Genomic DNA, 23847 nt, shown 5'->3' on the forward strand with positions numbered 1-23847 from the left:
AGCTATAACAACCTTTATCATTTAATTTGCATTTCAACATCTAACCCGGTATTAAAAACTAATATTTTAACTTATTTGCTTTATTCTTAGTTGTGCCTTTTATTTTCATTTGTGTCCCGTCTCTATTTGTTTTATGTATGTATCTTCCTCGCGAACTCGCATTTTTTGCCGAAATTGATGAAAGGGCCCCGCGCGTAACAAGCTTGTGCTTGGTGTCGTTAGGCCACTTGTTTGTACTTCTCGAAGTGCATCAATGTTCATATAGTAAAATTCTTTATTAATTTGATAAGTCGAACTAATGTCCCATCAGTTGACTAAGGACAACACTAAGGAGAATAAATTAATGAATATTTAGTTTCACGTCTTTATTCAAATGAACTCAGCTTAAGAATAATTTCTTGTGAAAAAAATCTTTCTTGTGCTGCCCTTTGTTTACAAAAGTGTGGGAGCGATTGGGATATGGATTGTACAAAAGTTTGGGAGCGAAGTCCACTTTTCTCGCCTTGAATAGTTACGATTTTTTCACAAGTCGATAACAAATGCTTTAATAAGATTTACTGAAGCTTTTTTTAAGCTCTACGATCAGCTGATCATCGGCTGTGAACAGACAAACACACCATATGATTTTGCAAAGAGCATTACAAAATTCCTTTTTTTTCGCGCATTGATTTCGAGCTAATTGGATATTTACAATTATTATTATTATTATTATTATTATTATTATTAAAGGTTGGCTTTTTATTATCATCAAGGTATGTATTACAAAAAAAATCAATGTTTGTGACTGGCAAATAGTAACGAAATATTACTAGTAGGCTTATAGTAAAGTGCAAAAACTGTAGAAGAAAAAAGGATTTTTTCGAAACCAAAAACGTAGATGGCTAGATACGGCGCTGGTATTAATGGAAATCTCATCTTCAAACAAGAAAGGAAGTTAGCTTCGACAAGCTGAAGTTTGTATGCAGTTATAAAAAAAATTCAACTTAAGTAACACCATGTGAAATTTATATGGATTGTTGTTGACAATAATGAAATAATTTTGGTTAATATCACTGAAATATTTAAAAAAAATTATTTCATTCAGACTTATTTTTTCATCTATATGTTTTATTTATTGAATACGAAATTCCTTAAAAAAAAAAAAAAAATGTTATTCCCCATATTATAAGATAATATGTAAAAAAGCCCCAAAGCTATAATTTGTTTAATATTATTTTTTCCACCAATTTTCCAATCGTTCCTATGACAGCTATATCATATAGTCGTCCGACTGTGATTAAATTTAATTCGAAATTCAGAATTCAGAAATAAAAAATGTTATTTACAAGCTCGGAAGGTTATATGTCAAAAAGTACCAATACTATAATTTGTTCCATATTATTTTCCCACTAATTTTCCGTTCGTTCCTATGGCAGATTATGATAAGATTTTGATAAAATTTAATTCAAAGTTCAAAATCAATAAAAAACAATGTTATTTCCAAGCGTAGTTTTGGATATATATAACATACAATTTTTTTAATTTTTTTTAATTTAATTCAAAGTTCAAAATCAATAAAAAAATGTTATTTCCAAACGTAGTTTTTGATATATATAACATACAATTTTTTGAATTTTTTTCCCGATAGTTCCTATGGGAACTATATAATATAGTTGTCCGATCCGGTTGGTTCCGACTCATATACTACCTGCAATAGAATGAAGACTTTTGGGAAAGTTTCAGCACGATAAAACTGAGAGACTAGCTTGCGTAGAAACGGACGGACAGACGGACATGGCTCGTCTTGTGACGCTGATCACTGATTCACTGCGTTGCAAGCTTCTGACTGAAATCATTATACCCTCTGCAAAGGTATAAAAATGTTGGACATCCACAAAAGGATTTTTCGGATTGTTGCAAATAAAACGCAAGTCAACAAGTTGTCTGACCTAACTGAAGATGTCCTATCAGATGCATTGTTCTCACAAAATTTTGTGATGAAAAAGCACTGGCCCTATTTGTAGATGTTGGACATACCAAGTACACATGGAATTTGTCAAAGAGAGACACAAAGGACAAAACGATGATATATATGCTTGCTACGATAAACTGCATTGTGCAAAAAATCCAGCTCTCCTAGTGTCATCATTTTGCTTGCAAAAACTTGAAGTAGCACTAGCAAGATGAGTGGACCATACGATTGCTAGGATTATTGAAGCACACCCAGAAAGTTTTTCAACCCATATTGAAAACAATATAAACACCTAATTAGCTACTACATACAAATGGGGCTGTAATGGCAGCAGCGGTCATTCAACGTACAGGCAAAAACTTGATGAGTTTGATAGAAACATAATAGATCAACATTTTTTTTTAAATTTGTATGGTGCCATTAACAGTGTAGAAAACACCAATAGTTTTATAAAAAAACAATAGACCTTCTTCTATTTGATATTGTCGACCCATTAAGATACTTTGCGAGACAGAATCGGCAGACTTAATTCGCAAAGAAAGTGAAAAAAACGCCAAATATCAAATATTTTATCAAGTCTTCGCGCCTGGATTAGGTTTTTCGAGTGTGTTTTGCACATTGCATATAGAATTCCGATACAAATGTGGCAAGTTCGTGGTGTTGACAAGGATGTTGTTAAAAAAAATAAAATAATTATTCAAGAGAAGCTGAAGGAAGAAATGCAAATGTTGTATTTCAAACAACCAAATTTGGCTGCTCGTATAACAGGAGTTATATATGATCGATTTAGTGTAGTCTTACGAGCACTGGCATGTTGCCACGAAATAAATTCGGAGGCATTCCGGTCTTTCGCATTAGAAACTGCCGAATTGTTTGTGAAATCATATCTCTGGTTTTATATGCCATCGTATGTTTACAGAATTTTAATTCGTGAAGCAGACATTATAATCTATTTTTGCCTTCCAATTGGTATGATGTCCGAGGAAGCTCTTGAAGCCAGGAACAAGGACTTTCGAAACAAATGTGAAAGCAATACAAGAAAAAATTGCAGGAAAAATACATGGAAAATTGTTAAATGTTATTAGTTTCTTTCGACCTTTTGATAATTTCATTGTCAAATGGGTCTGCAATTTCTTCCACAAAAACAATTATTATGAACGATGATTTACTTACAATAAAGCATTTGGATATGCCTCTCTGATTCCGATTCAAATTTTTATTTATTTATTCTTAATTGAAGTTTAAAATAAATAATGATTTTCCACATAGAGTCGAATATTGGGCCGGAAAGTCGATAGGGCTCTCAAGCCGTTGTTACTGCAGCCCAACTTTGTTACACCCAAGCTTTGATACCACTACTATGATCAATTTTTGGGATCAATTTTATCCTAAATAAATGTCAAATGTATACAACATTGTATGAAAAATCCTATTTGACCCTGAATATTGTCATCTAAACCATGCCATGGTTACTATGAAAGCAATAAAAGCTTTTTTCGATTGTGCGAGTCTCGAATTTGCTCAAGTATCGTTTTTCATTTCAGAAGTATTAGAATTTAAGCCCGTGAAAACGTTAAGCGATAAACCAGCTGCTAAGGCGTCTCTTTCAGATCCGAAGTGTCCCAGGTTTAAGTTCACAAAACAAAAAAAACTTGTAACAAAGCTGCATTATCTAAATAATTTTCAGACTTTCAAAATGTAAAATTATCCTATATAAGGATCAGTTTTATGTCTTTCGTATCATAGATGCTTTGACACTTAATGTGGACGGCAGTCCACGTATTGACGAAGCGCACCAAAAAGGTGTGCCAAGGCGACAACTATATATACACGAAGAAATAAAAATCTACTGAGTGACACATCAATCAAAAGGTATTGCAAAAACTAAAAGAATTGCATTAAAAAATCAAGTGGTTTGTGATAAATGTGGTGAAAGTGGAAAGTAAAAAATTGAACAAAATTTATCTGTTGAGGCCGGTGGGGATAATCGCTATCAATCCAGTTGTATTCTCAATTAAAAATGAATGACGTCGAAAGACACCTCAACACCCATAAATCGGATGATACATTTAAAAGCAATAATGAAAACAAGTAACGCAAAATACAAGATTGAAAATTGTATTTTGGTTGTTGGTTTGTCGGTTTGTTCAAAAACGCTATTTTACAGTCCTGATTAGTTCTACCACTTTTGGAAAAGCTAACTAGTTTGGCGAGAAAACAGCTATATATAGCTAAATTTTGTATACCCGTAACTTGTAAAGTACTGAAGCTAGAGCCGTGTGCTATACTTCGTTAGAAAGATATTTCGAAATACTAAGTAGGCATTTTAACACTTTTTGTCTTATATAAACAGCTCAATATAATAAACATTAGTTTAACCACTTTTGGAAAAACTAGCTAGCTAGGTAAAAATATCTAAATTTTGTACACCCGCAGCCTGTTTGACGACATTAAAGGAAGATGCTTGTCTGGACTAAAAATCTCTACCAGCGACTTGTGATTCATAATTAGGGTAAACTTTCAGCAATGCATGTATTGGTGAAAGCGTTTCATTTCATTTAATTTTTCAATTATGATAGAAAATTCCTCTTTGATTTATATATTCATATTTTAGCTAATGTTCATCAAGCGTTTTAGATGCGAAAACTCTAAGTCTCTTCTTGCCTTCTGGTTGGATGGGAGAAAGGACTACACCGATGCTAAAAGTTAATGCATCAGTCGCCACAACTAACAATAGTTATAACCTTTATCCATAAACGGTTCCAGTTGTTGCAGATTGGAAGGTGGGCGCAACAGCCACGATCGACCTACTGGTAACCATACCCCGGTAGCTGGCAACGTGCAAGAGCCGTCCGTTGAATCCAATGATAACGGATACCAGGAGATAGTAACCCTAGGTGGAAACACCTAGTTTATCGGATCCAAACTGGCAGCTAAGTAAACGCTCTTCTAGGGTATAAAAGACCATAGACGATTAAAAAGAAGGGGGGAAGAATCCATTCGGGTTTCTTGCTGACGGAAGCCGCCGGCTCCGAGGAAAGGCGACTTTTCCAATTCCTCTGCCTCCAGAAGCTCCTGAGCAGGACACCAATAGCTTAAAACATTTTCATGTGTCGGACCATCGGCGCCATTATAATAAAAGGTGGAAAAAAATCAACAATAAGGACGACATTGGACATACTGGAATGCTTGTGGCCGCAGTACTTAAAAACCTCATGCTCCTAAAGATTGTTTAGCCATCTGATCAGAGGCTAAGTGACCAGTAGCATGCTTCGAAAAAGTAGTGGTGCAATGTAAATGTTTCTATCGAATCCGTCTAAGCTAAATTGGACTTATGCATTACCAAAGGCCAATAGCCTCATACAATACAGCCAGATCACAAGTTATAATGAAAAACATTGGAAGCAATTAAAAACTGCATTGAAATACATTTAAATCAAGTGAAACGATAGTGCTAATCCCGATATCCCACTTAGCCAAAATAAGTCTCACCACCAGTCATTACGGACGATGCGTGCCTTGCACCATAAGTTTAAGTTAAAAAACATTATTTAGAATAGGAATTCTTAAACTGGTTACAATATTTTTATGATTGAAGAACACCGACTTGCTATTGACAAATCTCAAACTGAACTTGCTCTCTAACTCCTACTTCATTTACGATCATACCTCGGTTTTAAGCTTTAGAGCTTTATGTGAGTGGGTTTCGGTGCTATTGAGTGACTCTCTAACTTTGGACTCCAGACTTGGGTCCCGAAATCTGAGTATCCTGAATTGTGGGAACATGCCGATAGTCTGAACAGCGGCTCGTTCTAATTCTTTAGTCTACAAGCTGAAGTTTTTGTTTCGTGGTAGTTTTCCTGTGGCTTGTTTATAGCTTAATAATTTTCCATTGTCTTGTTTACAATTAAATTTGGATTCTTATTTCTTAGAGGGTGACTTGATTATTATTTTTTTAAGGGTGTCTCGAGGGTAACTGTGTATATGTGTGGGTGTGTAGACATGTGCATAGGAGTACGTTGAACTATACATATGTCACTATATAATACTGCCATCAATCTGCTGTTACTGCTGCTGGGATTTGTGTGGAGTTATTCAACTCCTCACATTCCACACCTACTGTAAGGATTTGGTATTTAATTCAAGAAAAAGATGTTGAATTATTTGGTATTTAATTTAAGAAAAATATGTATTATTTTCGATATTTTGATTTGATTGAATAAAATTGTGGTAAAAAGTAGACGTGCTACAAAAGCACAAAATTGAAACGCTAAAGTAATATTGAAAACGAGAACTTTTGTGTATCAACTGAACATTTACTTCGAGAAACATTTAATAAAAATTCGCTCCCACTCTCATGCGTTTTATTGCATCTTAGGCATAGAGTCCTTGCGATGCTCCTGCTGATTCCCTCTTTGCTTTCTCGACGTTCCCTCTCCGCTTTTAATTCCGTTGCAATCAAATCTCCCGAGCCCATCCATCATCCATCTCATCCCACTGGGCACCGATACCCATCAGTAATCGATAGCCCAGCGGCCTTCGTTCAAATCTCCCGTGTCAATCTTCCATCTCATTTCACTGGGCACCGATACCCATCAGCTATCGATAGCCCAGCGGCCTTCTGTCAAATCGCCTACGTTGATCCTCCATCTGTTCTTACTGGGGACTTCATACCCATTAGCTGGGGCTGCGTTTCCACTTGCTTGCCGCGGTGTTCTTCATACACTATGATTGCATTTTGTGTGCCTATCGATCGCAATATCGTCCAGTGCCAATCGACCACGAGGCGCTCCATTCCCTGCTTTATAGTAATTATGCAACTTTCATGGATAACTTTCCAAATTTCTTCACTCTTTTCTAACTCATCCCTTCTTTCTCCTTTTCTCTAGATCAAGCTTCTTCATGGGCTAGAACAATGCCGCCCATCGTCTTTACTTTCCGAAACGTACCGACTCCTTGCGAATGTTGACTAGACTCTTTAGGATCTTATTGGTTTATTGGCCTGCGGTGGGGGATACGGGAAGTACGTGCGCTGATTACCCACGAAATTTTACATCCGTATTCTTGCCAACCAAGTACGGTTCCGGTTGGGGGGTGTCGAAGCGATCGCCGCCCTTTATAAAGTGGGTGGCCAAGAAGTTGTCCATCCTCGTTGGATACTTGAAGGCATTATTCGTGCTGGGTTCCGTCTCCTCCAACGCCCCGTTCCCTTGGCCAAGAAGTGGCCCATCCTCGTTGGATGCTTAAATTGTTCATGCTGTCATGCGCCTTCTCTACCATCGCGTTCGCTTGGCCCAGTACCGGAACAATTTTCTGATCTGTACCTAGGTTTGGTTCTCCTGTGCGTTCTTGTCGTCCTTATGTTATCCTTGACTTGTTCCTTGTGGTTACTGTGGTTACCGCGTAGTGACTTGCATTATCCTTGGACTTGTCCTTAAAGATACATCGTTTATCCCTTTAAAACCCTTAGAGTTACTTTTGGAATATTTTCGTAGTCTCCTTTGAAAATCCTTGGAGTTATCCTCGGAATCGTGTTCTTCTGGACCCTAAACTTAAATTTGACTGCCACATAATGTCCACTGTTAACAAAGCCATGAGTGTTCTTGGGTTTATAAAGCGTTTGACAAAGGAATTTTATGACCCCTATACGACCAAATTTTTTTTACCTCCCTTGTCCGTGCTATTTTGGAATATTGTTCGTCGGTTTAGATCCATAATAGCAAGTGCACAATCGGTACAAAAAATATTCTCTTATTTGCCCTGCGTAGCTTGAACTGGGATCCAAACGTAAGGCTACCTTCCTACCACAGTAGATAACATATGCTTAATTTACCTACACTTGTAAATCGTAAAACAATGCCTGGTACTATTTTATGCAGAATCTTACAAAAGGTGACATTGATTCTTCAGATCTTTAAAGCCGCCCAACATTCAATGTTCCTGTTAGACTAACACGAAATGATGTACATCAAACGATGTACATCAAATTTTTGTCTACACGAGCCCTTTCACGTTCTATGTAATAATTATAATAAACTTTATCATTGTTGAAATACATTATAATATTTTGTGACAATGGTTCCAATTTTGTTATATTATTGCTTATATAAACGCTCTATAGTCTTACATTGAGTTTGAAAGAGTGTGTTCATCTAATTGTATTAAACAATTAGAAATTTTAATTAAGCAATGTTTTAGGGTGTTCAATGTCAATAAAATATTGGTGTGTTTCCGGTGTATTCCATTTATGCATTCGTCAGTTACTGTTTTCTTTGTTTCTTTATAAAGTACTTTGTCTTTCTAAAGGAAATATTTTTCAAGTATATTTTTTGTTAAAATATTATTATTTTTTTCAGAATAAGGAATAACTTCGAAAACAGGAGATTTGATTATCTCTGAAAGAATATGGGAAATAATCAAAATTTAGTTTGTGTCTGTTTTAAGCCAAGTAGAAGTTTTGATTTTTAACAATTTTTCAGGGTTAATCTTTTTCAATTAATCATGTTTTCGTAATTTTGGATTAAATAACCCTAACCTTGTCATTTGCATACACAATTACGTATATAGTGAAATGTTGTAAATTAAATATTAATACGCTGACCTGTTGATCTCTTTCTCTTTTTTCTTTCAGATTGTTAATTATTAAAATCCAGTCTTTATAACATTCACATTTAAATCAGTATTTTCGCCACTAGTGTCTACCAAATTATTGATTTTTTGTTTCATTTTGTCTTTATTATCTTGATCTAGACATCCGAACAGATATTTGTAAACAGATCCTACAATATTAAATAAGCCCCTTTCCTGCGTCTAGCTATGGTAATTCCATTGATTTCTCTTTTAAGTTTCTCTACTAAATATCGGATTTAAATGACATCATAGAATTCTTTGGCTTCTTTCAAAAGGTTTTCATTTATATTTACTCCTAAATAATGATATTTGATCAGTTGGTAAGGTGGGATTTCTACTGATCCTGTTTTAAATATGAGGCATTCATTCTTTGCTTTTATGGGATTTATCTCAATACTTTGTCCGATTGTCAATTGAATTGCAGTTGCTTATATAATAGAGAAAATTATTGGTTTCACTGGTTCGTTTCCATCCGTTTGCCTGGAACTATTATCATATTTGCTTTTATTAATTTTCTTTTTCTATTTAAATTTTGTTTTATAATGCACTATATTCCTTCCTGTGTTAGTTTCTTCAAAATGTTTCTCGTAAACTTTCGCTAAAGTACCTATCTTTATAAGTGGGTTTGTAGTCTTAGATTTTACTAAAGGTGCTTGTTTATATTTCAGGTCTATCTCATAGTCATGGCGTTTTTCATTTACTATTTCGATTCTGTTACTTTTCTTCATTTGCGTGTCGTAATCTGGAGTTTCTGCATACATGAAAATATCAGTTTGTATCTGATTTGTAGCATTATGTTGGGTTTTGTGATTGTAAACATAAAGAATTAGTTCGAATTTAGTGTATCTATTTTCGAAATCTTTCGCGTCTGCATTGCTATCTGTTTCTTCGTGTATGTCCACTTCAAAATTGTCTGTAAACATGGTTTCTTCTATTTTGGTTGTAGATAATGCGTCGGCTGCGTAATTCTCTTTTTCAGGTAAATATTTTATCTAACAGTCAAATTCGTTTAATTTTATCTTTGTAATTTTGATTCCTTGGTATTATTTAACCAAACTAAAAGACCTGCCGAATAAATATGATCTAAAATATTTGGTAGCCCATACGATTATAAAAAATTATTTTTCTATCGTGGCATTATTTATTTCGTGTTCGTTAAGGGTTTTGCTGTTATAACAAACTGGTTTATGATTTTGTGTTACTCCTGCTCCTATCGCTATATTACTTGCGCCTGTTGTCAAATAAGATGGTTTGCTAAAGTCGGGATAAATTAAAATCGGGTTGGATGTAATTAAGTGATTTTAGTTTTTGCATTCGTTGAAACTTCCACCAATCTTTTTCGTATGGATTTGTTCAAGATTTTCCGTTTTTACATAAGACAAGTATCAAGAATCAACGAGGTGCACCACAACGAATTAAGTGACTTTTGGCTCTAAGTACAATATGGCGTTTGAACTAGCCTTGGGTGTCATTAAAGCAAGTACCGTCAGATTCTTTTCGGGCAGATGGACGTCGAGCAATATCCACTACCGCTGTTGCACGTCATACGTCATGGCAAGCAGTTCATCAAAATCGTCATCATCTCAGCACCTAAAGTGAACAGCGTAAAGCGTATTGACCAAGTCGAACTTTAAGTCTCAGCATTCTACAGGAGAACGGCATCAGATGCAAAAAGGACAAAATTATCTTATTAAAGGATGAAAGGCAGAGGTGTTACGTGGGCATATAAGTGCCTGAGTCCTGAGAAGGACTCGGGCCGAGGGAGAGGCGTCCGATATTCAGGCACTATTTTTGGCGGCATAAGGTACGTCGTGGTAAGCCTCTCTGCTCTCCAACATAATAAGAATAAATATTAAAAGTGCTTAGAACAATAATATTTGTGTGTAAAGTTCGTCAGTTCACAATTCCCCACATCGGGACGTATTTTGGGCAAATTCCCTCCCCTTCACAAATTCGTGTGCCAATGTATCGTCGCGTTCCGCGCAATACGATCCCCTATTGTCAAGGTTGTCCGTCAAATATTATGTCATTGTTCTTGACCTACGCCCCTTCTTGCATCAGTAAACCCCCCTTGTTAAAGTTCTAGCAAACCATGGTTTTCAATTCTCTTTTACATTATAAATTGTCGGCTTGTGGGGTAAAGCACATGTAATCTGCTTGACCATTATTTTATTAGGGGACAGTATCGAATTTACAACCGGTGAGGTGCGCACATCAGCTAAACGCTGACTATTCACGACTACAAACGTCGCTCAGACGGTTTATTTATATATGGACCTTGATGCACTTCGAACAGTACAAACAAGTGGCCCAACGACACCAAGCACGTGCTTGTTACGCGCGGGGCCCTTTTATCAATTTGGTCAAAAAATGCGGGTTCGCGAGGAAGATACATTCATAAAACAAATAGAGACGGGACACAAATGAAAACAAAAGGCATAACTAAGAATTAAGCAAATGAATTAAAATATTAGTTTTTAATACCGGGATAGATGTTGAAATGCAAATTAAATGATAAAGTTTATTAAAGTTATTACATAGAATGCGAAAGGGCTCGTGCAGACAAAAATTTGATGTACATCGTGGCAAATTTAGAGGATAATAATTTCGTGTTAGTCTAACAGGAACGTTGAATGTTAGGCGGTTTAAAAGATCTGCATCTCTCGTAGGAAGAAAGCCTTACGTTTTGATCCCAGTTCAAACTACGCAGGGCAAATAAGAGAAATTTTTTTTTGTACCGACTCAATACGGTCGATGTTCACTTGATATTGTGGACTCCAAACCGACGAACAATATTCCAAAATAGGACGGACAAGGGATGTAAAAAATAATTTGGACGTATAAGGGTCATCAAATTCTTTTGACCAACGCTTTATAAACCCAAGAACACTCATGGCTTTTTTAACAGTGGACATAATGTGGAAGTCAAATTTAAGTTTAGGGACAAGAAGAACACCTAAATCGTTAACTGAATATATACGGTCAAGTGGCGTATTTTTAAGAAAGTAACTGATAAACGTAGGAGTACCCCTATAAAAAGTCATAACGGTGCATTTAAGGTAGTTCAAATTTAAAAGGTTGTACTCCACCATCCATGAAAACAATCAATTCGGACTGTAAGTTAAATCCCGACGCTATATCATTATATGATAAACAAAGTTTAAAATCATCAGCATACATTAGTACACGAGAATGTGTTATGATTGAGGAAAGATCGTTAATAAACAAAGTAAACAAACATTAGTACACGAGAATGTGTTATGATTGAAGGAAGATCGTTAATAAACAAAGTAATCAGCAAAGGGTCCAAATGACTACCCTGAGGCACTCCAGATGTCACGTAGATCAATTTTGAAACAGCATTCTTGAATACGAGTATAACCCTCTGAGTTCTACCATTCAAGTAACATGAAATCCAAGATAATAGATTACCAAGAAACCCAAGCTGATATAATTTAAATAAAAGAAGTGAGTGTTTAACGGAGTCAAAGGCCTTACTAAAATCTGTATCTACAATGTCAGTCTGCATTTTTTTCTTAAACCCATTTATTACAATAGATGACAATTCAAGAAAGTTGGTGGTGGTCGATCTTCGCTTAACGAAACCATGCTGACACGAGGAACACAAATGTTGCAAATGAGAAGTGATAATACGTTCAAATGTTTTAGGAATTGCCAACAATTTAGAAATACCTCTATAAAAAAATCCTTCCAGATAGAAGGAAAAACTGATGATGAAATAGAAGAATTAAAAAGTTTAAGAATCGGTTTACAAATGGTTGACGCACAAAACTTAAGCACACATCCAGGAAGTCCATCTGGACCGAGAGAACAAATTGGCGTTGTTGTTGCTAAATCTCTTACGAGAGAGCTCTCGGTGATTTCAAAGGAGAAAATACAATTTGCCCTATTTAAGGGATTAGGGTAGTTAGAATTTGACCAAGCTGTCCAACTATAAGTAGTTTGGAAAAACTCAGCAAATAAATCAGCAATTTCAGAATCCGTCGATGCCTCCATTGAGTTTAGACGTACCGATGAAGGCAATGCCTTTTTAAAGATTACTTGCTGTAACGATAATTCTAAAAGGCCTTCCACAAAATCATGGGCGGATAACGGCATAGCGACAAATGAGTCAGTAGGAGGAGACCAAGAAATATCAGGTAGATTAAAGTCACCTAAGACAATCAAAAGGTCTCTCTTAGAAAGAAGGGATAAAACAGATTTTATTGCAGACAAATGGTGCTCATAAATTACTAGGTCAGAGCCAAGACAATGTAAGAAAAACACATAAAGATTGCAAAGATACCCAATTTCATTGGGTATCTGAATAAGAATTCTTTCAGATGTTAGGCTTGAAGTAACGGCAAGCAGGACCCCGCCCCCTACGTGAGTGGTGATCGGTTCTATAAGTATTAAAGTTATTAGCCAGAACTTCAGAGTCGGATATCCCTGGTTTCAGCTAAGTTTCCGTAAAAGCTAAAATATCTTCTGTAAATGCAGAGGAGTCAGCATAAAGCTTGGGTAGCTTCATAATTAATCCCCTAACATTTTGATAAACCAAGATTAAACTTTTTAGTTTTTTGGCACAGTGGAGGGCCTGTTCTTTGTTCTCGGTTTATTTGGAAACAAATTCTTTAATTACTAAACCATCATTAAGCCAAAAGCTTTCAGAAAGTAAAACATTAAAAACGTCAGGCGGAGCAAATATTTAAAAAAAGATATCCTACGAGCATATGAAAATCGAAATTGTTCAACTGCAATATCTTCGGATGGGAATTTTTCACGCATAAGTTTCAGAACATCCTCAGATGTGGTATCTGGGGTAAATCTAGAAACAAATAATTTCTTCCTTTGTGGAACAACTGAAAGTTTCTTACGCTCCCCAGCAGCAGTCTGAATATCACTAGTCTGAGATCCAAGAACGGTGCCTACAGTACCTATAGGAACGGTTGGCACCGATTTCTTTGACTTAGCGAGTACAGAAGCTTTTAGTCCGGAAACATGGACTTCACTCGAGCTAGCTGTATCCATACACACAGTTGGTTCACTTACCCCTGTGTCGACAGGAACTGCTGCTACCAAGTTCGGATTTGGGTTGGATTCCATGGTGGTATTAACGGCGATTAAGCTGGCTTTTTTGCGTTTACGCGACTCGGTTAATAATTTTTTATTATTAAACTGGGCACAGACGGTATTGAACCCCTCATTGAGTTGCCCAAAAGCACCCGAGAATTTCAACAGGCTGTCTCGAGTCTGCTTCATAAAGCCGCTCATCTCAACCACCATTTCCTTGCAGGAACCACATAACCACATAAGACCAGAGTTAAGATCAATAAAATCTTTAATTCTGCCGGTGAGCCTGACGTGCATCATCGAATCACAGAGCCAACAAAAAATAAAGGGGTCTTTCGTTGAAGGCGCAAGTGTGCAGTTTTTCTTGAAACAGACAAGGGCCATTATAAGACAAACAAATAAAAAATGAAATAAAATATCAAAAATACCTCAAAGTAAATTTGGCACTGGGATCAAATTCAAAAATCACAAAGGCACAAAACACACAAAAAAAATAAGAGCGCGATATCGCGAAAATTTATCAAAACGTAAGAGAGCACGAGAGAAAAAAATATTCTATCGACTGAGCGTGGCTTGTGCGACACAAACAATTTTCAGCACGAACAAATACAAAGTAAATCAAGCAAGAGAGAGAGAGAGAGAGATAGTTGCAGAAAATAGCACCGAAAAAGTCTAGTAGAAATTCAGCGGGTGCATAGAGAGTAGGTTACAGTTATAAAATAAAGCGAGAGAGATTGAGAGGGAGTAAAAAAGTTTTATAAAGTTTAGGAGCGTAAGTTACACAAACAAAGCTATAAGATTAAACAAATCTAATAGAAATGCTAAAATAACTATTAACAAGTACCCGTTTACTGGGAGATCTATTTATAATTACTAGCACAATTGTTAGGCCAATCTTTGTAAATAAATACACACAGAACACTCGCACAAAATCACTGGAAAAGACAAAAAACTAGGAGCACAAAAGTAAACACAGCTGTTCACAAGCGACGCTAAATCGATTTTTTTTTTCTTGCTATTGTAAATACAACTGCAAGGCTGATACTTGCCGCCTCAAGGTTAATAACAGTTCACTAAAAAAACTGTTTGGACTCCACGAATATTTATATATATATATGCTTTAAGAAAGAATCCGGGTTCCGCCAAACGTACCCCTTTTTGAATCCTGTACGATAAGATCTCGACGCTTTGGATCCTGGGAATTGCAAAATATTATATTGGATATATATATAGGTACATATTCATAGTACCACGCACTCCTATGCACATGTCCATACACCCATGCACCCTTTAAGAAAAAATAATCGAGTCACCCTCTAAGAAATAAAAATTCAAATTTAATTGTAACCAAGCCAATGGAAAATTACCAAGCTATAAGCAAGCCACAGGAAAATTACAATGAAACAAAAATCTCAGCTTGTAGACTAAACAATTAGTACAAGCCGCTGAGAGTATCGGCACGTTTCCCCAATTCAAGATACTCAGATTTCGGGACCAAAGTCTGGAGTCTAAAGTCCAAAGTTAAAGAGTCTCTTAATAGCAACGAAACCCAATCACAAAAAGCTCTAAAGCTTAAAAACGAAGTATGATCGTAAATGAAGTAGGAGTTAGAGAGCGAGTTCAGTTTTTGATTTGTCAATAGCAAGTCCACCGACTTGCATACAAATATTTTAACGAGTTTAAGAATAAGAATTAAATAAATTTTTTTTTTAACTTAAACTTATGGTGCAAGAATTTAATTGGCGCAGTCGGTAAGCCTTTAAAAAGTCACCGGTACTGATCAAAAGAAGGATAATACTATACGACTAGTTTATCATGATCAGTAAATTCCGCGAACCAATAAAGACAATAAAGGAGATCCGCAAAAGAATCTAAGTGCAAATCATCCGCACGCAGAACATGAATAATACCCAAATCGGCCAATACGCGCTTAATCCAAAAAATTAAAAGTGCCTATATTGATAATACAAATAGAAACTTTGTAAACTAAAAACAAAAATTCAAATCGGTTAATACGCGCTAATAAGTTAAAGTGCAAATATTGACAAATAAAAAATCCATCAGCGCTATCCGAGATTTATTTGAATTAATTGATTGGGCGAAGCAAAGAATTGTCATACTTTGATGGAAATCCAGCAGAGCTAAGCCTGTATATCGCCAGGGTTGAGTACCTCCTACAACTATACCCTACTCAAGATGCCCGACAAACTCACATTATATATGGAGCCATTGAAAGGACCATTGTCGACTCAGCGCAAGCAGTCATCGAAGAAGAAAAAACGCATAGGCAACTACAAAAGCAGCTCTAATTAAGACCTTCAACGATCACAGGCCTTAAGAACTCATCATCCATCACATCCGGGACACTCCATAACAAGGAAGCATTCGTAATATAACTCAAGCTTAGATGATCTTCAAAAGTACATAATGAATTAGAATTGAAGTCAGACCCAACAGAAAGATTACTTTATACAAGTTCATTAAGTAAAACTATTAAGGATTGTTTCGAGTGAAAACTTTCCGACAGATTGTATAATTGCTTATCCTAAAGAGATATCACAACTCTTGCTAACTTAAAAGAAGCACCAATGATTTTAGGGCATTGGGACGCAGACCCAGTCAATAACTATAAGCCTAGACGTCATGATAATCGAAAATTATCAAAACTATTATTATCAAAAATTTAATTCTCAATCACAAAATTATCCAAAATATAATAATAACAATTCAAGGGATAAAAATAATTCAAACAATTCATCAATTCCTCAAATTTCACAAAATAAAAATCAAATTCCCCCAAGGAACCAAGGTAACTATCACGAGTTTATGAGAAACCTAGATCCAGGTAGGGTACAAAATGCTTTAAACTTCCAGGCATCTACTTCAAGTAATTCTCCTAATGCACCTGTTAAGAGTCAAATGGTAACTGACAGTGCACAGTATAGGATGGACGTAAATATAGATGTATGATAGATATAGATAGAGATATTATAGATACAGGGTCATCTATCACTTTAATGACAAAGAATTTTGCAGAAAATAAAGAAGAGGAAGACAAATTAAAAAAGTGTTTACAATAAATGGATCAATGGAATTGAATAAAAGTGTAACATTAGATCCTTGCAAAATCTGACATTTAATTTACATAAATTTTCTGACTATTACGATATCTTGATACGCAGAGATTTTTTAAAAGAAAGTAAGGCAGAAGTAAGTTATGAGCAGGAAACAATTAATGAAATCCAGTACAAGGATGGTGAAAATTTGACTTTTACAAGTACTATTAAACATTCAATACAAACTAAGCAGGAAGATCCAGTGTACAGGAAGCCATATAAATACCCTCAAACTTTTTATGAAGAAGTTAACAAACAAATAAATTAAACGATTGAACAGGGAATAATTCAAAAATCAAAATCTCCCTATTGTTTCAGGAAAACTGAAATTCAGATTAGTAGTAGACTACAGAAATTTAAACGAAATCACTATTAATGATAAATTCCAAATACCCAGAATGGATGAAATATTAGACAAATTAGGAAGATGTTAATTTTTCTCAACCATGGATTTAGCCAAAGGATGTCATCAAATTCAAATGGATCCTGAAGCAATAGCTAAAACAGCATTCTCAACAAAACATGGTCATTACGAATATACTCGAATGCCAATTGGCCTTAAAAATGCCCCCGCTACTTTCCAAAGATCTATGAACAATTTATTACACAGAAAAAAAATTGATATGATATGATGGTCAATTTGATGAAATCCAATATCAATTCGGCCCTGATATGTCACATATCAATTTGACATGATTGAAATGTTAAAAACGATATTTCGGTAATATCATTTTTAGATTTGTCACAATCAAGCGTTGGCTCAGAGGGCTAGCGCTTCGTTTTTGATACACAGGCCTGAGGGTTGGGTTTGTGGTTCGAGTCTTCCCCGTGAGAATTTATTTTTATTTTTTTTTTATTGAAATCTGAAATTATTTTAATGCAGCTTTGCTATAACAATTATAAGGACATTTTAGATATTATTCTTAAACACTTAAAGCATACTCTGCCTTGGAGCGTACTTGAACCTGGGACCTTCAGCGTCAGAGACAGACACTTTAGCAGCTGGTCTATCGCACAACGTTTTTCGCGGGCGTTAAGTTCAAAAGCCATGAAAACCATGTTAGTACAAGCGGGACAACTTGTTTGAAGTAAGCCAAGTCGAATTTCGAATAGGTCCATTTCGCTTCCACTCACGTAATTAACGCCGCCATATTGCTCTATCCTCTCTTTTTCGATGTCAAGAAATATTCGGAAAGAGAGAATTTGTGAAAATAACATTTTTTGGTATTAATTTGACATTATTTCATGGTAAAATTTGTCGATACAACACAAACTTACCATGGGCATATTAAATTGATCTTGACGCATTTTTTTTCTGTGTGGCGATTGCCATAATAACAATTATTTTTAAGTCTAACGGGAATCTATAAATAACCTAAGGCTAGATGGAGCGGATGGATTTTGAGCGCAAGCAAAAATATTACTCGGCTTTGGCTCGTCCGCAAATGGGGTGGCTCCTTTCTCTAATCCATCAAGGCCTATTTGATTATTAACATAACTCAAAATTTCGTGTTGCGACAAACCAAAAACTAAATCCCGGGAAGGAAAGCACTCCTACACTCGGGGTATTGTCAGGCTTATTCAGCCCACCATTCCATTGTCCGTTTCACGCCCTTTCCCCTACCATTAGAACAACCCTCGGCATTTCGGTTTCACGGCGGTCTAATGTCTGCCGAGGACAAACACTTCATTTACCACATTATAAACATTTTATTTAACGTCTAACAAATTCAAATTCTTGCAAAATTATTATCGAATAAAATCCACATCGAATAAATAATAATTAGAAAACATAATTATAAGCTAAAATAACTTATAAGATAGAGAATGGTGCAAAAAAAATGTAAGTGATTTAATTAAAATGTGGTATGCTTGACTCAACTATTTCTTTTTATACCTGTTACTTGTAGAGTAAAAGGGTATACTAGATTTTTTGGAAAGTATCTAATGAGTAGAGAGAAGAGTTTTCGACCCCATATAGTATACATGTTCTTAATCAAGATCACTAGCCGAATCGATCTAGCCATGTCCCTCGGTTCGCATGAACGATGAGATCTCGCCTAACGTTTTTAGCGCCCAACGTTTTTATGATAGAAAAAACTTTTAACTAAAATATATTTGTCTCATCAATACCTATCGACTGAACTAAAAATATGTGCAACGCCCACTACAATGTTGGTGTAAAATGTATTTGTCTCATATATACCTATCGCTTTGCTGCTTATATATATATGATAGAAAAAACTTTTTACAGAATTGTATGGGTCTCATCAATACCTATCGAGTGACCTAAAAATATGTGCCACCACCACTCTAATGGTGGTATGGTAGACACAGGTTTCTTGATAGAAAAATTTATTTTCATAACATATATTTGTCTCATAAATACCTATAGCTTTGCTGCTTAGATATATTCATTTCCCTTTTGCCCCATTACTCAGAACAATGGCTATCTGATAGTCGAGGCACTCGCCTTTTAGTGTTTAGGTCGGCCAGTAAAATTTTAATTACACTGGGAATTTATTTTTCTTTTTTTTCCATTTTTTCTAACCGAAAAATTTTAAACGCCTTATGCAAATTAAAAAAAAAGACAATTTTAAAAAGCATATACAAAAATTACTTATATATTACTAAAAAACTAAATGATTACTTCGGTCAATATTTCCGACCTTTTTCCTTGACGTTAATTTTCGCCTATCCGTTCGACATTTCTCATTTTTTTGCTCCTCGCATTAGCACTTACATTTTTTGAGCAACTAAGACCATTTATGCGGGGCTTAGAACATTATTCAAACCCAGTCCGAATGCATTCCCGGTGCTCCAACCTTTCATTCTTTTCTGCTTTTCCAACTCACCCCTAGGCTGGAAGAAGCAAAAGCAAAAATGCTTCCTTGTATATTCTGTGTAAAAGTCTTTACTAACAAAAATCTCTGCACCTTTGTTTGCCGTTTCACGACTTACTCAGTGGAAGGTTCAAATGAAAATGAACGCTGACCCCAATCGCCAACGACGCCAAGCCCCTTAGCATCCCAAAAGAAAACCGCTCTTGGCTGAAATTAAATGAAATTTCTTCCTGTTAACCTATTTGCATTCTGTTACCCTATGATTCCCTTACCAGCGTTTCACATTAACCTAGCGGCATTAGATAATTGAAATTGGATTTGAGAACATTTCAATTAAACTTAGCCCGAAAGTGGGCGTGGGACCCTGCTAAAAGAAAATCGGGCTGCGCAAAAGCACAGATAGCTCTTATAGTTTCCAATATCGCATCATTCATCCGGGAGAACAGACAGACATGGCTAGCTTAACTCGGCTAGTGATCCTAATCAAGAATGTAGAAGTTAACACCCTAAATTATATTAAGGCCACACATAAGTACGAGAAAGCATTGATTGCACCCCAACCAATGTTCTCAATAAGCTCACACAGACTAAGCCACGTGCAGAGAGCTAGCTCCTTTTGGTCAGCGATCGTGGGAATGCAGAGTAGTAATTTGCCAAATTTGGTCGAACTTAGTCAAGTGCATACAACAATAACAATAAGTTAAGTGCATTGGCCAATGTCAATTATATTTGGTCAATAGCGACAGCGACAATAATAATTAAGAACGTTAGCAGAAACGGCAGAGGCGGCAGAAACGGTGGCGGCAGAAACGGTGGCGGCGATGGATTGACGCGTAGTGAGAATAAAATGTTGTTTAGCCTAATTTAAGTTAGTTCTAAAAACAACCCAATAAAGTGAATTTTTTTTTTAATACAAATTTTGATCATTATTTTAACTTATATATTTTCTGGGGCCGGAAACTCTTTCTTTTACCGGTTCCATACTTTCCGACGATTCCAATTTATCTTTTTAATCTACATGTAACGGGTATAAAAATATTGGTCAAAAAGCGTCAATTAAATTGTCGTCCAAAAATTTGTAAAAATTCATACTTTTTAAAACTTTTAAAAAATTTTACGAAAATGTCACCTACGTCATTGGACTTATACTCTGTACCTTTTTTATTTCTGTTTAAACCGATTTCATTAGAATATTTTTTGGAATTTTTATAATTATTTTTTAGAATTTATTTTAGAATTTTTTTTAACACTTGACTATATAATTATACTTAAACCAATATATTAAGCTTGTCAGCCTTTAAAAAAATTATTTAGTCGACGAAAAAAATTCGAATTGCTTTTCTTTTACTTCAAACGTCTATAAAAAGAATTCAACTTTTTAATGACTGTTGCATATTTTTGGACATTTAAGTAAGCATAAAATATTTTCATACTAACCCCGCTTTAGGGGTTGCACTTTTTATCGTTCAGTTAATTCGAAACTGTATTCTTTATTACTTCAAATATTTTATGATAATAGTGGATGAACCTCATAGGCTACATAGTTTGAAATTTAATAAGACATCGTTCGAATCAAATATTGGAAATCTAAAATCTATTATATTTATATAAATCTATTATATTTGTATTTTATAAAGCCTATAAGCCTATCAAATCTTTCATTTTATTATTGTTTTTTGGATAGTCCCTTAAAATTTTTGTTCTAACATAACTGTTATCGGGACACCAGATTTTAACAAATCTAGGCTATAACTATCCGCATTTAGCCCAAAGAGCTCAAATTTTCTAAATTTGTACTACTATACTTTTCCTGTTTTTTCTCTCAAACAATATGAAATTTTGGTAAGGACCCTTCGGACCCATCACAGTAGTCCACTTACCGTTCACATTCATATTCTTGATTAGGACAACTAATTGAGTCGAACTATCGGTCCGTAAACTTATATACAAATAATTCTATGCAATGAACAAACATTAAAAACACGAAAAAAATAAAACCCATAACTTTATAGGATTTTAGAAAAAAATGTATAAAATCCATCCAATTTTGAAGATTTGGGAAAAATGCCTGTAAATGCAGGTAAAATATTATAGGGGCTTATATTTTTTCTTGTATTTTTGTATGTACGTCTCCAGCACCTGGCAGGAATCCGCACAGTTGATCTTCGCTTTTGTTATTAAAGTTATTAAATTCCTCAGATTTCTCTCTTCTTCGGGTGAGGAAATAAACTTGATTCATTCCTTACATAGACATTCTCCTCCTCTCCTTATTTCATCTTTCCGGCAGTTATCTTGTGTGTCCTTCCTCACGAAGAAACGGCATACCTTTGGCTCCTGATCAGAGTTCTGGTTTGTGTGTGGCATTTTCCACATCTTTGAATGAAATGGTCAGTCTTATGGCTTGCAAAATTTATATTTAAATTTGGGTTCTCGGACAGGCCGGAAAACTGCATATGCCGCTTTGTTATAAGTTGGGTTCTTTCCCATGCTGCCAATGTTTGAAGCCTCTTCTGCATGTCGTGGATTCCGCTAAGTAATGATGTTGATTATTAAGAGCCTTTGAGCAATCTTTTCATAACGAAATAGAATTGTAAGTAGTTGTTCTTCGAGACGACTGAGAGCCTAGTAAAATTATGATAGTGATAGTGATGATAGTGATAGTTATATAGCTTTCACGTATTTACGTTTAAAACTTTACCACCCACTTATCGACTTGATGGAGGTAAACTATTAGCAATTTCAGCTGTGCTACGCCCCTGCTTTCAATCGTCAGGTAAATTCATAGAAATTATAAATCGTGAACCGACGGCTATTTCAAAACCTTTATACTTCATTCGAAGCGATACCTGAGCTAGATTAAATCGCCTGCTTTGTACTTTAAAATTAAATCAACGGCTCATTGTTTTCGTTTTATGTCAGCACTGGTCCGATCATTACATCAGTCAAAAGATATTCCAAAAACTAAAAGGAACGCAAATAAATTTGGGAAATATTCGTTGACTTATACCCATGCAGAGGGTATAATGATTTCAGTCACAAGTTTGCAACGCAGTGAAGGAGACGTTTCCGACCCTATGAAGTATATATATATTCTTGATCAGCGTCACAAGATGAGTCGATTTAGCCATGTCCGTCCGGCCGTCTGTCCGTCCGTCTGTCCGTCTACACAAACTAGTCTCTCAGTTTTAAAGCTATCGGGCTGAAACTTTCCCAAAATTCTGCTTTCTATTGCAGGTAGTATATAAGTCGGAACAAGCCGGATCGGACAATTATATCTTATAGCTCCCATAGGAACAATCGGGACAAAAAATAATAAAAAATTATATCTTACGTGTTTTTTAATATACACCTTTCTAAGCTTGGATATAACATTCTTAAGTTAGTTCAGAATTTCAAATTAAATTTTATCAAAATCGGACGACTATATCATGTAGCTCACATAGGAAAAATCGGAAAATTAGTGGTAAAATAATATTAAAAAATCTATCTTCGGTGTTTTTAACTTTTAACCTTCTACGCTTGGAAATAACATTTTTTCAAATTAATTTTTATCAAAATCGGCCGACTATATCATATAGCTGTCATAGGAACGATCGGATAATTGGGGGGAAATAATGTGAAACAAATTATAGCTTTGGGGCTTTTTGACATATTATCTTATAATATTGGGAATATAAATTTTTGTATTCTTATGAATTTTGAATTCAATTTAATAAAATCATCAATTATTTTTTATAACTGCAAGGGTATACAAACTTCGGCTTGCCGAAGTTAACTTCCTTTTTGTTTAAATTGTATTTTATTGGAGTTATACCTTAACTAACTTAACTGACTATTTCATCAAGACACTTTATAATTGTATGTATGATGGACCGCCACTTCAATTCGAAATAGACTGGACTGGACTCAAATTGTCGAATTCCATTGTGAAATGAAATTACTAATCGATGAAATTCGATTGAAAATTGGAACGCAGTATACTCTGAGCTTAGAGCGCGAAGGTTTGCTCTTTGAACCTAAGAGTTTAGCAAAACGAGTTTAACGGCAAAGGCTAATGCAGAATCTAAAACTAAGACAAAGGCAATATCGCTGAAAGCAAAGGCAATTTCTGTGAATTTAAATTGAGAATGCTGAGAAAGTATAAATTTGGAAAATAAAGTTCTTTGGTACAATAGGAGTATATGACTTGAGGTTTTAGCGTGATTTTCTTCTTACTAAAAATAGGCATCCAATA

General features: G+C 35.3%; 1 protein-coding gene and 1 long non-coding RNA gene across 45 annotated transcripts in view; both read right to left on the reverse strand.

The window, feature by feature from the left end:
* Nucleotides 1-23847, reverse strand: part of LOC108032711 (meiosis regulator and mRNA stability factor 1) — a 430692-nt gene that overhangs the window by 116317 nt on the left and 290528 nt on the right. The window lies entirely within an intron of this gene.
* LOC127011841 (uncharacterized) lies at nt 21593-22434 on the reverse strand. The gene is made up of 2 exons (XR_007765280.1): nt 22298-22434; nt 21593-22235 (listed from the first exon to the last, which is right to left on the reverse strand). It is a non-coding gene; the product is annotated as an uncharacterized LOC127011841 (long non-coding RNA).

This window comes from Drosophila biarmipes, unplaced genomic scaffold (genome assembly GCF_025231255.1).
Source record: "Drosophila biarmipes strain raj3 unplaced genomic scaffold, RU_DBia_V1.1 ptg000015l, whole genome shotgun sequence".
Taxonomy (NCBI): Eukaryota; Metazoa; Arthropoda; class Insecta; order Diptera; family Drosophilidae; genus Drosophila; species Drosophila biarmipes.